We start from the raw sequence: 15,455 nt of genomic DNA, 5'->3' as shown, positions 1-15,455 counted from the left end.
AAATTCTTAGCTGGTTTTATGCCTGAAACCTAATTAAACCACAGACAGATCTTGTCTTTTACCAGTATACTAAAGGTGCTTTTTAAGACATCAAGATACTATTAAAACACAAGGAGTTATTTTCTACGGTGGTGATCTCATAGAAATACAATACTGAAATTATCTCTGCTCAGGGTATTGATCATAAGGCCCTAATCAATTTGATTTCCCTGGTTCAGTATTTTAGCCTCCCATCCCTCAAGGTCCCCATTATTCATATACATCCTTTACATCTCCAGGTACAATGATAATTGCTGCTATATACTGGCAATGAATGAACAGCAGTAGCAAAGGACGTTTATCACAGACACATGGAAAACTTAGGAAGCATCACAGAAATTATCAGTTTATGAATGAACGATCTGAATTCCCATATTTTAAATATTTCTGACTTTGGTAAGACTATTTCAAGCCAGAAGATACCCCCTATGGAACATTTTTTTATGGTAGCCCTGGACCAAATGTACTTCTTTGTGGTTTTGGATTATTTTGAACATAAATTTTCTTGATTCTGAATCAAGAGGACTATTAGTGAAGACAGATAAACAGGTAAAAATCTTTAGCCATACCCAGCTATAGAGACTCCAGCTATCTCAAGTGTCTGTCAGTGCTGCTTAGCAGCAAGGCATGCTGTGAAAGGCTTGTTTACTAATATTTGCAAGACTACAACAGATGTACAGAATGAGCTAGGCTACAGTGAACATTAAGAAAGGGCAGCTGATTGTTTAATCTAGAGAGAGGGAATTTGCTAGAAACATTACTAGCTGTTTGCTGGCACGGAAATTTTTACAGTCAAGAGGAGTATTCTCTATAGCATCATCTCTTCCTTTCAGATTTGTGCTTTTTTTCACCCCAAAATTGCTGAAGCTGGACTATGTATTTTTGTGTATGGGAAGGTATGGATGGTGATTGCTGCTGCTTTTACCAAAACTTTCATGATTTGACTATTTGTATGTAAAATATGCAACAGCAAGAAGGAAAAATGCATGCAGAGACAATGTTTTGGATGCTAGATATGGACAGGAGGGATCCTGCAGAGATGAAATCAATCTAGAGATAAGTGGGGTACTATAATGTTTCAGGAAGCTCAATATACATTAAAGGGAAATACTTTAGAATGGACTGTACACATCTCATTGGTTTCTTCGTGGTTAGGTTTGCACAGCAGCCATTAGTCCTTTTTCTTATTGGCTGATACAACAGATTTTCATGGCTGTGAGTGTATACAGATACAAAAATATATGTGAGATACTATACTTCTCAATGCATAAGTTAACAAAATTATTTTGATTTTCTAATTTTCCCATCAGATCTTAATACTTAATATTTTGTTAGTCTTTTTTAATAACTGTTTCAAAATCAGCCTTGCCCTAATGAGCAGTCTTCAACTCTCAAGAGTGCCAAAAAGTGATTTTGAAATTTCAAATGCACTGCATTTGTGGATTCTGTCTCAAACTACTTCCCAGGACCTGACACCAACAATGCATAGAACACCCAGTGACCTCTGTAAAGTCTTAAGTTGAGCAGCTACTTAATACCAAAGGTCCCACAAAGACCAGATGCTTTTGGAAGCATGTGCACTGTCTGTTGTAGTTCCCTTTTTAGATTCAAACATACAATGATCTAAAACTCTTTTACTTCTCATTATCAGACCATTTCCATAACCATACATTCTCGCAGTGTCAGAGCTCTTGCTCTGACCTGCAGCAAAGGTCTCTCATGCTGTAGGGGTCTGCAGGCCTGATCCCTTGAAAATCTCCTGCCATCAGTATACTTTTTGTCCTCAAACAAGGAATAGCAAGCTGCCATTCTGATTTCCTCTGAGCCATATGCTTCAGCATCTTGAAAGCATCCAAGCCAAGACTTCCTTTGCTTAGCTTGAACCTCTGAAATAACATCATAGTCCAAATCTTATACCCCTGGATTTTTTTATTTCTGACTTTTGTGCAAATTGAGGTTTATAACTCAAGTACAAATTATACTCCCAAAGTTTTGAATCTGACCATGTTAACCTTCCACAGTGCGCATTTATCAAAATAGCTGTTGGTGACAAAGCTGAGAGGGGAAACCCCAGGGCATGCACCATATGGTGACAGGGACAGCAACAGAAACAGTAAGAAGCAAGAATTACTAAATAAAATTATCCTTCACAATTTCAAAATTGCTTTTCCAGGAAGTATTAATAACTCCTGGTTAATTCTTCTTCTTGTGACTTCCTTGGTTCTGAATAAACACATCTTTCTCAACTTTGGGGAAAGTTTTTTTTTCCTCCTTCTGCCTTTTTTAACATTCGAAATATAAGTAGTATTATAGTAACCATGGCATCCTGATGACATAATGGTTACCATGAGAACAAAGCTGAAATAGTGTCATCAGAGCCCCTTCTCTCTGCTGTGTGTTGAGTTTTATATTTAATAGAGATGGCCAAACTGCTGCAAACCAGCCCAGCCAATTCTATCCGGCTTCATTGTTTCAAAGCTCATAAAAGCAGAGCTGCCCTGTGCTGCTGCCTTCTGCCTTGGTACAGTTAGTTTTGCTTCAGGGTAGCTGTGCCACCAGCTTAAAAGATATGTCTGCATAGCAGCAGGTGAGAGGATAACTGTTGTAACAAATTCCCTCAGGACAGTGTCATTTGTCATGTGCCTTGGGCATCCTTCATTATGGCCCTTGGCCACGAGTAAAATGGTGTCTCTTGGTCTCTTCTTGCCAGACAAACCAGATTTTAAATATTTTTTTACTTAAATTTGCTGGAAGATGTCTCTGCTAGCCTGTACAGGGTCTCCCAGTGTATGATTGCTTGTGGTCCAGTCCTGCAATTACCTCTGCCCAGAGTGTTCTGCACCCACAAAGGAATCCACTGGGCACTGCCAAAACGCTGTACCCAGAGGGTAGCTACAGCTTCAGACAAGCAAATGTTATTCCCAGCTAGTTTCCTCAGAGAAGATCCTCTCTTTTACTGCAAGAACCGCTGGACATGACTCACTGCATATTGTTTGTTCATTTTGCTATATATATTTCCCAAAAGCTATTTTAAGTTGCATTTCTCCCTTATGCTCCTACCAAGTTTACTGCATGAAAACAACCCTCCAGTTTTAATTTCATATTTAACCAAAACAAATGTGGTGTGGCTCTGTTCACTTCAGTAAAGCTATCTGGATTGGTATTCTGCATACAGATACAAGAAAGTTGGTCAAAGAGAAAGTCATGGAAAGTCCTACAAAACAAAGGCCAATGAAGCAGGCAGCATTTCATTCAAAGCTCCCTGCATTCTGCCTGTGCTTCCACACCAACCCAATTCACTTCTTGCAGATGGTTCACATGCATATTCTTCCTTCTCTAACCAGAATCCAATGCACAGACTCTTCCCAGAGATTCTGGCCATAACCTACTCTGGCTGAACAAGCCCAGCTCCCACATCCATTTCTCAAAGGAGAGATGCTCCAGACCCTTGACCATCTTCGTAGCCCTCCACTGGGCCGACTCCAGGAGCTCCATGTCTCTGTTGTTCTGAGGAGCCCAGAGCTCAACACAGTACCCCAGGTGAGCCTTCACCAGGCCTGAGCAGAGGGACAGAATCACCTTCCTGACCTGGCTCTTCCTAATGCCCCCAGGACACCATCGGCCCTCTTAGCTACAAGGACACACTGATGGGTTATGGACAGCTTGTTGTCCACCAGGACCCCCAGATACTCCTCCAGAGAGCTTCTTCCCAGCATATCAGCCAAGGTTAAATGGGTCTCATGTCCAGCAGGTCAAACAGTAAATAAAACCCAAAGTAATTTAGAAACCAGATGGGTTAGATTTTTCAATTACTTTCTAGACCATGAAATCAAATGGACGTAGACTAATAACAAATAAAGGACATGAATACAGGAGCACATCAACTTCAGATGTTACAAATCCCCAGCTATTCCCACCTTAACCCTCACCAGGATCCTTTACAGCTGCCTCAGATGCAGTATAGTGCAAATACTTCGCTCTAAGCAAGGTCAAACTTTGATACAAAATTAACCATTAGCCTCTGTTCTACAGCTGTATCAGTGGGTGCCCCAAAATTATTTACATCTTCTGAACACTACTTCAAACCTGCCTTATCAGTTGTGCTTCACCCGAAGTTCAACCCTGATCTCAGCTGTAATCTTGAGTCAGGAACCTCTGCCTGCCCAGCAGGGAGCTGCTGCCAGAAGCAACACTGAAGTCCCTGGCATGGCTGGCAATACACCCAGCTTGCTGGTCATTAAGTCTCCACTCTTTGCCATGTGTATTATGTTGGCCTCACCACAATCTCACACTTAAACCCTTCCTAATTGTGTCAGGGTAAAAAAAGACCAGAGCAAACCCAGGTTGCCACCAGCCAAACTCAAGTTCATCATACCCTCATAGCTCATCCATGTACCCTATCCCAAATTATGGCCCCTTTTCTTCTGACACAATTTTAACAGCAAGTAGGTGGTTGGCCAATTCCACCACGATCTCTTCAAAGTACAGGGTACCCAAATTCTGTTATTCAAAATCACTTCAAGCAGATTTGGGATGTTTTTCAGTGAAAAATTGCAGCAAACCACATGTGGTTTTAATGTCAGACCTCCTGCACTTTGGTATGCTCAAGAAGCAAAATGATTTCTAGGAATAAAGCAGAGAAACCCTGCTGCCTCTCAGGTCTTTGCTGCTGCCAGCCCCAAAAACCTGCAAAGCTACTGCAAAGTGCACCCCATGGCAGTGAACAATAGATGGCTGGTACAGTAGCTTGGAGCATTTTGGAATAAGGAGAACTGATTCCATGGTCCACTGCAGTCTTTCTGAACTCTCAGAGCAGGTCTCATCACAAGATGATGCCCGGTTTTCATAACACTGACTTGTGGAAGGGAAGAGGAAACTGACCTAGTGCAGGAGTAACTGACAAGTTTAGTTTTGCCTTACATCAAACTGACTCATCCTGCTCTGATACCAGCTCACAATTTTCTCTTAATTGGGAAAATCACTGGGATAGTACTCACTGCCAGAATTCTGGGTCATAAAGTCATTCTCTGACTCAGAAGGTTTACAACAGCTGTGGCAGTGATAAGTGCTGTAGGTGAGTCATGTTGAACTATTACCAAAAACATAAGAACATTATAAAACAAATAAATAATACATGATACATTCTTTGTTCTATTACAAAAGATTTGACAATGCTATATTGTCCACTCAGTTTTCAGGAACACACAATCTTAAAAATGAAGTTCCTAAGACACTTCTCCCCACAGAAATCAAAAGCAGCTTTTTTTAAATTCAGAGGCTAAAATTTTAGCTGATATAAATTTCTGGCAGGCATTAAATTTGTGGAGGCATACTGGTTTAAAACGGCTCAGAATGTGATTCTAGATTCATGGGACAAAACCCCATGTTTATTGATTATATAACTGCAAATGCAGATACGTCTCAAGTGCAGCATGCAATGTACGTACCAGCATACAACGAAATTTTCTATGCATATTCAGAAGTAGAAAATGTTCTTTTCAATTTAAATTGTATGAGATTTAAATAAATAAATACTTTTGGGTGTTCAAATCAAGAACTCCAGTGAATAAAATCAAGAAAATACATAAAATATTAATTAAAGGAATTATTGATTTTCAGTGAATGGATAGTGAGGTAGCTGGTTACTTTGTAGGCACTCACTACCTGAACATTTAATTCTTTGTGCAGGAAGGCTGCTAATACTAACACCACAAACCAAACTCGACAATAGTCATGCCGAAGTACTGGGGACCATCTCTGGTCTCCAGCCAGAGATTGTGAAATGTGTGTTTAACAAGTCACAAGCGTTTTTTGGACAACTAATCTGAGGGAAAAGGATTACAAGGCTACATCACAGTAGCAACTAATCACTGGGGAAACCTAGTGGCTTTTAAAGGAATTTTGAGATTGTTTCCTTCCTCCTCTTTCTTCTGCACAGGGTCCTAGTTCAGATATTAGGTGCTGGGTTTTTATGAGCACAAAATGAATTGCCTTTGGTGCAGCAAAGTGGGTTTACAGATGAGGAACTAACCAGTGCTGCGGCATCTCTAAGGCCACAGGCGCGTCTCCGGCTTGAGAAGGCATCAAACTTCCACCTTCTGCCTTGTGGGAACAAACGCAGCAGAGGCATCGCAGCGTCTTCAAGCGGCCTCTCAGCATCCCCCCGAGCAGAGATGTCAGGGGTGCTCTGGCAGCCAGCGGCCGCCGGCTCTCCTCCCTCAGGAGCCCCCAGCGGGCTCTGGGGCTCCCCACAGCGCGGGGCCCACATGGGCCGGCCGGGCCCGCCGCCCCCGGCACCGCTGCGGCAGCAGCCCCGGCGCTCCCGGGGGCCGGGCCGGCCGCTCCCGCCCGCCGCCTGACTCTTTCATTCATGCTTTCTCCTTCGCCATCTCCCTCTCCGGCTTGAGGGGAAACGGGAGCGCGCGTGGGCGGCCGCTGGAAGGCTCCCTGTCAGTCAAGCGGCCGAGCTGAAAAGAAGGCGAGCGAGGGAGAAGGAGGCAGAACAGCTTTCCCGGGGGAGGGGGCGGCTGTTGTCGGCTGCCAGCCTCGCAGCCCTTCCCGGGGGCATCTGCAGAGACGGGGTGGGGGGAAGGCGGGAGCGGTGTTGCACCACAGACCTTCCTAACGGGGGGGAAGCGGCTCTTTCCTGCTCCCCGTCACCTGTCCCCCTTCTCCCCACACACGCGCCCAGAGGCGACGGGGCGGAGGGCGACGGCCGCCCGGTCTGGCTAGCACTGGTCCGTACCCCCGGCGCTGTGGGGGCTGCCCGTACGTGTCTGCCGGGGCAGCGCAGAGGAGCGAGCCCGAAGGGTCAGTGATGAGGGGTACGTGGGGTAGCATGTCCCCCTCAGCTCCCCGCAGGACCGGGGAACTTGCTCAGGCTGAGGGTCGCTCCGCGGCACCGGCATCAACCGCAGCACGGGGAGAGCTGGCGAGGGGAGGCTTGGGGCAAGTCGCACGGTTTCGGGCGGGGGGGCGGCCCCGCAGCGGGCTGAGGTGGGCTGGCGCTCGGTACAGGGGAGGGGAGCGGGAGACTGCCGGTGCCGGAGCGGGGCTCTGGTGCAGAGGAGCCGGGGATTCGGCGGGAGAGAGCCCGCTGCCCCCACCGCGCCGCAGAGCTGCCTGTGCGCTCCCTCCGCACCTGAGCGCTGGGCTGGGAGGGACGGCGCAGGTGGGGGCGGGCACGGCAGCAGCTGCGGCGCATCCCCGGAGCCGGGGAGGGGAGGTAAGGCGAGGCTGTGCCGTGCTGCGGCGGCCGCTCCCGGGGCTGCGGGGGGTGGCTGCACGCCGGGGGCTGCGCCTCCGGCCGGCGGCGGGGGCGGCAGGCACGGCACGGCACAGCACAGCACATCCCGTCCCTTGCTCTCGGCTTTTCCTGCAGCCGTTTCCCGTTTCGTCCTGCTGCGCGCAGAGAGATGCAACAGCGGCAGCCCGGTCCCCCGGGGAAAGACGGGGCTCGGAGGTGGGCGAGTGGCATCAGCCCGGCCGGTGCGCGGTAGGGTTGCCGAACGAGGGGCTGGGGCCGGGGGGAGAAGCCGGCGGTGCCTTTCCGCTCCTGCGGGGTCCGCGCAGCTCTGCGGAGCGCAGAGGCGGCCGCAGCCCAGCTCGTCCGGCGCCGCTCGCACCCCCGGGGCGCCCGCAGGGCCCGGGCACGGCGGCTGCGAGCACAAGGCTGGGCTTTTTCCCCGCTGCAGAACGCCGAGATACGCGGAGCAGATGCCGGTGTTTGCGCCTAGCGGACCTCACTTGGGAAGGGCTGGGGAATTCGGGGGAGGCTGCTTTCGAGTCCTAGTTAACTACCGGCTGCTGTTGAAATTTTAGCAGTAGCAGCAACAGCTTTGCGATGCTTTCCGGGAATGCTGCTGCCTGGGAGCTGGTGTTCCAGGCAGCCCGCGGTACGCCGGCGCTCTCTCCTAGATGGCAGTGCTGAGAGCAGGACAGGTGCCGATGTAGGCAGTAAAGTGCTGGGAGTCTGGGGACCTGTGCAGCTGGATTTTGGAAGAGTTGTGTGTGGAACGGAACAGCATTCACATGTGTCATGTGAGCTTATTTGCAATTAAGTGTTTTTCTTCAAACTTTACATATGCCCATCTTGTCACGCAATTGTGTTTTGGTGAGACTGTGACTGTTACATTGTATAAGAAAGGAACAACAAATTTAGAAGGTTGAGCCTTTTGTATTGCAGCCTTATTTACAAAGTTGCTGAGGTTCGGATCCAGGTCCGCTGGCCGCCACCTGATTGGCAACGATTTACAGCTGGTAGTCAGCTTCTGTGCTTGTGTTAGAGCAACAAATCCCAGATTCAGAAGAAATGTGGCTGTGTTACCCTCTTTTTTTTTTCTTCCAAAATGTTGCATATACTGAGGAAGCATTAAAAAAACAAAAATTGATCACAGTGTTTTGTTAGTCATTTTGAGATGATAACTTCCTTGTTGTATAAATTGTGCAGTTAATGGAACAAGTTCGAATCTCAGACAGACCTAGAGCTCACATTGATTTCCACACAAGTTGTGTGATGCATGACAAGAGTGCTGAATTTTACTGTGTGGGATAGCTGAAGCAAATTTTTCTCACTGCTTGCTCTACTTCCAGTTTGTTCCTTTGGAGTGGCAGATTGTAATGATTTTGCCAATGCTCTCATTGATATATTTGAGTTAGTGTTGTATATCTGGAGCCACGGATAGTTCAGGGGCTCAAGATGTGCCCATTGAGAGGGAAAATTTAGCCATTTGACTTGAATGTGGATAAAATGCACCTGAGAGCTCTTAGTTTACATTTGCATCTAATGAGTCCAAATCTTCTCAGTAGGTATGTGCAGAAAGGTAAGCACATCACATTTGGTTGTTTTGGTCCTTTTGTTATAATTGAACAGGCGTTATTCTTTGTAGGATTGTGTCATTGGTTTGTTAGATTTTTTTGCTTCTTATTTAGCAGTATTATGGTTTAAGGTCTTTTAAAATGTTTGTCACTCTACTGCAGAAAGAGCTGCCAACTGGATGTCATGTATATAAAACTAGAACAAGAGCCTTTAAATAGCAAAGCCATCAATTTAGAAACAATTTAGTGTGGTAAATGGCAGAATGCACAAAAAGAATGCAAATCTGAGCAATCATAGCATGCGTCTTTTGGTGTTAATATTAAGTACAAAGCACAGAAGGCAAATAAGCACATACAGCATTTAAGTGCCTAAAGTGGTTTGAAATGGAAGAGCTGTTTTCTGTGTTTTTTGCTGTTTGGTGTTTTGTTTGTTTGGGGTTTTTTTTGTTTTGTTTTTGTTTTTATGTGGTTTTTTGTTTGTTTGGTGTTTTTTGTTGTTGTTACATGGTTTATGCTTTAAAAAAAAGTGTAGGGTGGGGAAAAGATCAGGGAAGTTTTTACAAGCATTTCTTTTGTTTTCTGCATTTCAGAATTACATTATGTAGCAGAATGCTTTCCAGTATCTGGAAAGGCAGATGTTGCTACAGCAGGAGCAATTACACTGATTTGCAGCACAGTAAAAAAAAAAAAAAAAAAAAATCTGTTCTTTCTGCCTCTGTCTGAAAAGGTCAGCCATGCAGCTATGGTTTGGGCTTGTCAACAGAAAAGATGAGACAGGGAAGTTAAGCTTGTTCAACAAAGGGAGTGAAGTAATGTACAGTTAGGAAATTTCTGTTTCAGGAATAAAATGAGTAAATTTGCCTAACCAACTGCACTTAAGAATTTCACTTGTTTGACTTTCCCTCACAATTGTCCACAAGCCAACCCTTTCTGAAAGGCAGGGAGTTTTGCTAGGTTTGGTTGGTTGTTAGTTGCTTAAGCAGACCCCTCTCTCCTGTGGAATGTTGAGTCCAAAGGCGGAGGAGGCAGTGGAGACTAGAGCCATGTAGGCTTTTGTAGAAGAGCCTTTCTGACTTGTAGCTTTTCAGAAGGTGCATGACAGAATCCTATAACTGAGAATTTTGCTCACACAGTTCTTTTTCAGTTCTGTACTTACCCTGTGTAGGCCACAGCAGCGTGTGACTGTTGTGACCCAAGATTCAGCCTACGATAGGATCTGGCTTCTTGGTTTAAACTGATGCTTAGGAAGTTTATCTTGAGATTTCAGACATAATGTGTTTCTACTTTAGAGAATGTTTGTGACTTCCTTGCAAAGAAAACTTGTAAATGAAATTTAAGTACTGAAGGACTAATTTGCACTAAAACACCCTAATCAGAATAATAACACCAGAAGAGATGCAGAGTATGTGTCCATGCTACCACACAGAGAGCAAGCTATGATAGTCAAGAAAGGCAAGGGTTTTGAACATCTCTGGAAGATCATAGTACTTTTTTATCTCATGATGGAGTTCATGTTCTTTTCAGGCCCCTCTCTTAATTCTACAGTACCAGACTGTCCTGTGATTTTGGGTGATTTTAAAGGGCTATTATGGCTAATTCAGACCTTAGTAATAAGATTCAAGCCCCCGTGTTGTAAGAGTCCTGATCTGTGACCAGCTAGCATGCCAGTAAATCATATGTTATTGGTTTGTGTCTTTTTTACTTAGTCCTTCCTTGTTTAGTGACCTGCTGCATGTAACCTGACTCCTAATCTCTTTGGGGCAGGAGCAGCCTTTCCTAACTTGTTTCAGTAGGGCTCGTATCCTTGCTTGTAACTCTAGGAGATGAATGTAATAGAGACTTGTAACCCTGGTTTAAGGTCATGAGTAGCTGCCAAAAATATTTAGTATTTTTAGGAGTTGGATCTCTATCATCAAAATTTTATTTCTTGTTTGTTTTGTGATTCAGTATCATCATATTTAGTTTCATTCTGTGTTTTACTTCTGTGTGTGTGGGTAGACACTGCAGCTTTCTGTATTTTTATATCAATTCTCTCCTGTGGAAACAACTGTGTGTGCCAACAGGAGCTCATTTTTTGACACAAACTCACCCTTTTGGTATAAGCAACTTGCTTAAGCTACAGGGAGATGGTGACTTCCCTTATCTATCATCATATATATGTACCTTTTGTTATTGCAGTATATCATAAAGCCACTTAGACCATCTTTTAGAAAAGAATTAAATATGTGAGGCAGGGCTCAAATAGCAGTGAGTGCCAGCAAGAGTGAAAACTATGTAATATATATTTTATGTACATGCATTTGTTTAGGATGACAACTATCTTTGTGATCCTGTGTGTGCAAACTTGTTACCTCCAGATGGGCCAGGGTTTCAGGCAGGTTTTGAAAGCTTCAATAAGAAGTTACCAATCACTGTAGTGAGCAGAGCCTGCTCCTTGTTAGTTTTGCCCACTGCCACACTCACAGCTAATATGTCACCATCTAAACTGATGTCTGCATGGACTCACTGCTTCATCAAACTGCACAAACTATGACTTAGCTAGTCTTAATTACACTGCTTTTTAAAAATCACTTGAATGTTGTGGTCTGTGTATTGCTAGAATAATTATCTACAGATCAGGTTTCATTAAGAGTGCTGATGAGCAGCCAGGATTCTGAAGGCAGCAGTTTTGTGCAAGATAAGGATGTTCCTTAAAGAAGCTGATGGAGGATAGAGTTTCTAGCAGACATTGACAGCATGAGGTGTCTCTGTAGTCTAGTCTGAAACTGTATGTCTAAAGAACATTTGGATGTCCTTGACTTTACAAGAAGTTTTTGCGCTGAAGTAACTTAGTAGTGGGTTAGAAACTGCTTTCAGGAGCTGTGTAGATGTGTTTGTTTCTGTTCAGTTGTGTTATTATGACTATGAAGCAATTAGATTTTTTCTGCCTGTGTGTATTGAAAAATTGTACATTGGAAGAAGACATTTAATTTATCCTGGTGCACCTGTGTTCTGCACCTCTCAGTTCTGAAGGACTTTTTCTCCAGAACTCCTTGGAAATCAAGGAAATGGATGGTGTAAGCTGTATAACATCACTGATTCCAATGGAGTCTCTGTCTGGAAGCTGTGTATTCCAAAGCTGTTGGTTCACTTGCAGAAGGCTCTTTGAAACCTGCAGTTGACAAAGGTCAAAAAGTCCTTGATGTAATTAAATATGCAAAATATCTCATATGAATGATTTCCATACCCTTGCAGAACATTTTTTATCAATGAGGCCTTTGGCAGCATAGGCTGCTGTCAGTAGGGAGCAGGTTGGAAGTTAGGAGGCCAGGACACTGACACTGCATGTGATGCCCTGAAATACATTCCACAGTTGTAATAATATTACATACAAACCTCACACAATTCTTGGCAGATAAATAATTGATCACAGCTCTGGGAACAAGCAAAAATCACTGGATATTTTAGTGGGAAAGTCCAGTGGACTTAGATTTTTCCATTGCAAAAAATGGAAGAATTTTATCTCTGCCTAATATTTCCTTTCATCTTCATTATACAATTATTGTAAAAAAAAACCAAAAAAAAAACAAATGCGGAAATCATCTTTCAAAATATGGTTCTGTTTGTATTTGTAAGCAGGTGGTTATCAAATGCTGTCTGTCATTCCTATGTGACCCCCAGAAATGTGGGAGATGGACTTATTTAATTGGGAAATTGAGGGCTAATCTACATATGGAAATTCATGAACATTAGCATACCAAGCTTATTTTCCACACACACGTGGTCTTTATGCAATCAGACTGTGAGCTGGAAATATATATACCTGAATATTTGGAATGTCTATTCTGGTGTGTAACCCCCTGCAGACAGACTCTTAGATTGGAATTACTATTGCGGCCATTGGTGAAATCAAATCTAAACCTAAAGGAGAATAAAACAATGAAAGGAGCCCTTTATCAATGCAAGTAGAGATGTAGCAAGAGCACAAAGATATTTGAAGTAGTGTGCTTTGGCAAAGATACACATGTTCACCTGTGAACCCAACATGAGAAGTTGAAGTTAAAAATCCTCCTAGATATCCACGCCTTAGTTTGTTCTGTATATGTTGAGTGAACAGAATATTTTCCATCTGGAGGAATGCTCTGTATTTAGAGCTGCAGGTGTTTCTTCAAGTAATGATATGTCTTGTGTTACTAGTGCAGCAAAGTGACTCTGTGACATTGGACTCAATCCTTGTGGGTCCCTCCCAACTCAGAATATTCTGCGATAAACATTTGTTACTTCTGGAAATGCATGTTTACTGAAATGACAATTATACCTAGAAGTCCCAATATCCCTAGATCCCAGGAGTTCTGTGTGTCTGAAGATGTCTTTATTCAAATGTGAGTGCTGCAGATAAAGATAAAACACATTAAGTGCCATTCAGAATTAGATGTTGCAAATTGGCATATGAATAGCACTAGTATGTAAAATCAAGTCAGTTAAATATAAAATTGTTTTAAATAAATGGCAAAGGAAGAGTAGACATGGGACAGTGGGAGCAATTGGTGCAAAGGAACAAACAAGATGGTTGAAGGAAATAGTTGTGGGGGTTTTTTTTAAGTGAATTATTTGTTAAAAATCAGTAACCAGTTAAGATTTTATTTATAGTGCACAAGTTTTGTTTCTTGTGTCACTCCAAAGTAATTGACAGTGGAGTGTTTGTACTGTGGGACCACATCGGCCCGTGAGCTTGTTGCAAAAATAGTCAAAAGGCATATTACAACAAATTAAGTCTGGCTTGTGAGAAAATGTGGCCTAAAATTGTGACTGAATTTAAATTGGAACAACTTTTCTAAAGGAGTGTTTTATTGAAGAAATATAATTTAGGATGTTTTGTTTACCTTCAGTTATTTAATTTTTTTTTTTTTTACAATCTACCTGTATTGTTTCTGACTTTTTTAGAAGTAGAGACTTGTAACTTTCACATTCTTAAGGACTGAACAGGGCCATTTGTATTTGTTTATATGAGGTTTGTGCCCAGCTCCCTTCATTATTCAAACTGTAGCATACTACTTGGGTTACTGCTTCATATATAGTTTAGTTCCCCTCTAATTTTTCCTCTTAGCTTAATTCCCTTCTGATTTCACCTCTGAGTGAGGGTGGCTTAGATGAATTTAGGTGATGACTTCATGTGGACCAGTGTACACATCATTTTCAATATGAGGTTGTATCTTCTTTTTTTCCTCCAAATTCCACTCTCCAGATAATAGCAGTCCTTGTGGTTTCTACCCTGACACGAACATTTCCTTTTCCCTCTGGATAGTTGCTACTCCCCTTCACTGGGAAACTCTATTCATTGCACCAGTGTTATGAGCTTCTAATGGTATCCCAGAGTGTTTTAGAAAATACAAATGCTGGCGTTTGGTAAAGAACTCTTCTGGATATTGTTGAATAACCAAAACTGTTGGGGGCCGGGGGGGGGGGGGGGGAAACCCTCAGAGTTTAGCACAGTGAGGGTATTTGTTCTGAATTTTATCTCTCAATTGCTATAAATAATAACCATTTTCATAATAGATGACTCGCAGTCTGTAAAAGCAGGTCGTTCCAATTGTTACCTTCTTTCTCTTCCTGCTGTTTCAATGGCAGGAGGTTTTTAGCAGCCAGCAGCACTGCAGGTGGATGTGAATACTATTCATGGATGCAAGATAAGGGGAAGGCTCCACTGGGATATAGGAAGCTTTGTGTCCTTTGGCAAGGCAGGATTTAAAAGACCAAACCAACAGTTTGGGTTTTGTAGCCCCACTCCTGCCTCCCACCGGCTTGCGTGGAGCATAGTTTTACTTCACTTGTGTGTAATGAGTGTTGTCAAGTGAACCTTAAAGGGATGGGGAGAACAGCACTTGAGGAGTTTGTTCTTTGGTTGAGAGAAGTCCAGGGGAGCAGAGCAGACTATTGGACCTGCTCACTGCTCCCAGCTGGTCTCTGAAATGTGGGCTGCCACAAGCAGTCCATGGGTTGTGGGTTGACAGTTGTCACGTGCAGGTGTGGTGACAACACAAACAGCAGAAGCTTTCCCACACAGGTACTCTGGAGACCTGTTCTTACAATTAGCTGCTGATTAGCTACTGTTCAAAAGGCAGGCTGCTGGATCTCTCTGGATGCATTCCATGTGTTTCTTTTTGAGGCTTATACTGGTGTCTTGGAATTTACCAAAATTTTTGGATAATTAAAATATAGGCATGTACTCCAATAAAATGCTAAGGAAAGCAGACCACTGCAGGCCTGTTAATGGCAGTGAGAATGCACATGGGCTTGAGGTTTCATTTTTCTCCACCCTTGCAAGATTTAGGTCGTAATGTTTAGGTCAGGACACTTAAAAGCAAGCTAGGCATCTCGATTCAGCCTCCCTAAGAGAGTACTTGTTTTACCAGAGATGTTATTTGAAGCATTCTTGGATATGTGATACCACTTCTGAATTTACTGTCAGTTCACTGATTTACACTTGCCTGTTTGGTTTGGGGGGTGTTGTTGTTGTTTTGTTTTGTTCAGTGTTTTTTTTAATTTTTATTGGTTTGTTTGGTTGGTTTTGAGTTTTAATGCAGGTAAATAAAGTATGCTTATTATTTTGTTTTCCTGGC

This window comes from Cinclus cinclus, chromosome 6 (assembly GCF_963662255.1).
Source record: "Cinclus cinclus chromosome 6, bCinCin1.1, whole genome shotgun sequence".
In the NCBI taxonomy this organism is placed as follows: domain Eukaryota; kingdom Metazoa; phylum Chordata; class Aves; order Passeriformes; family Cinclidae; genus Cinclus; species Cinclus cinclus.
This window is presented reverse-complemented; position numbering follows the sequence as displayed.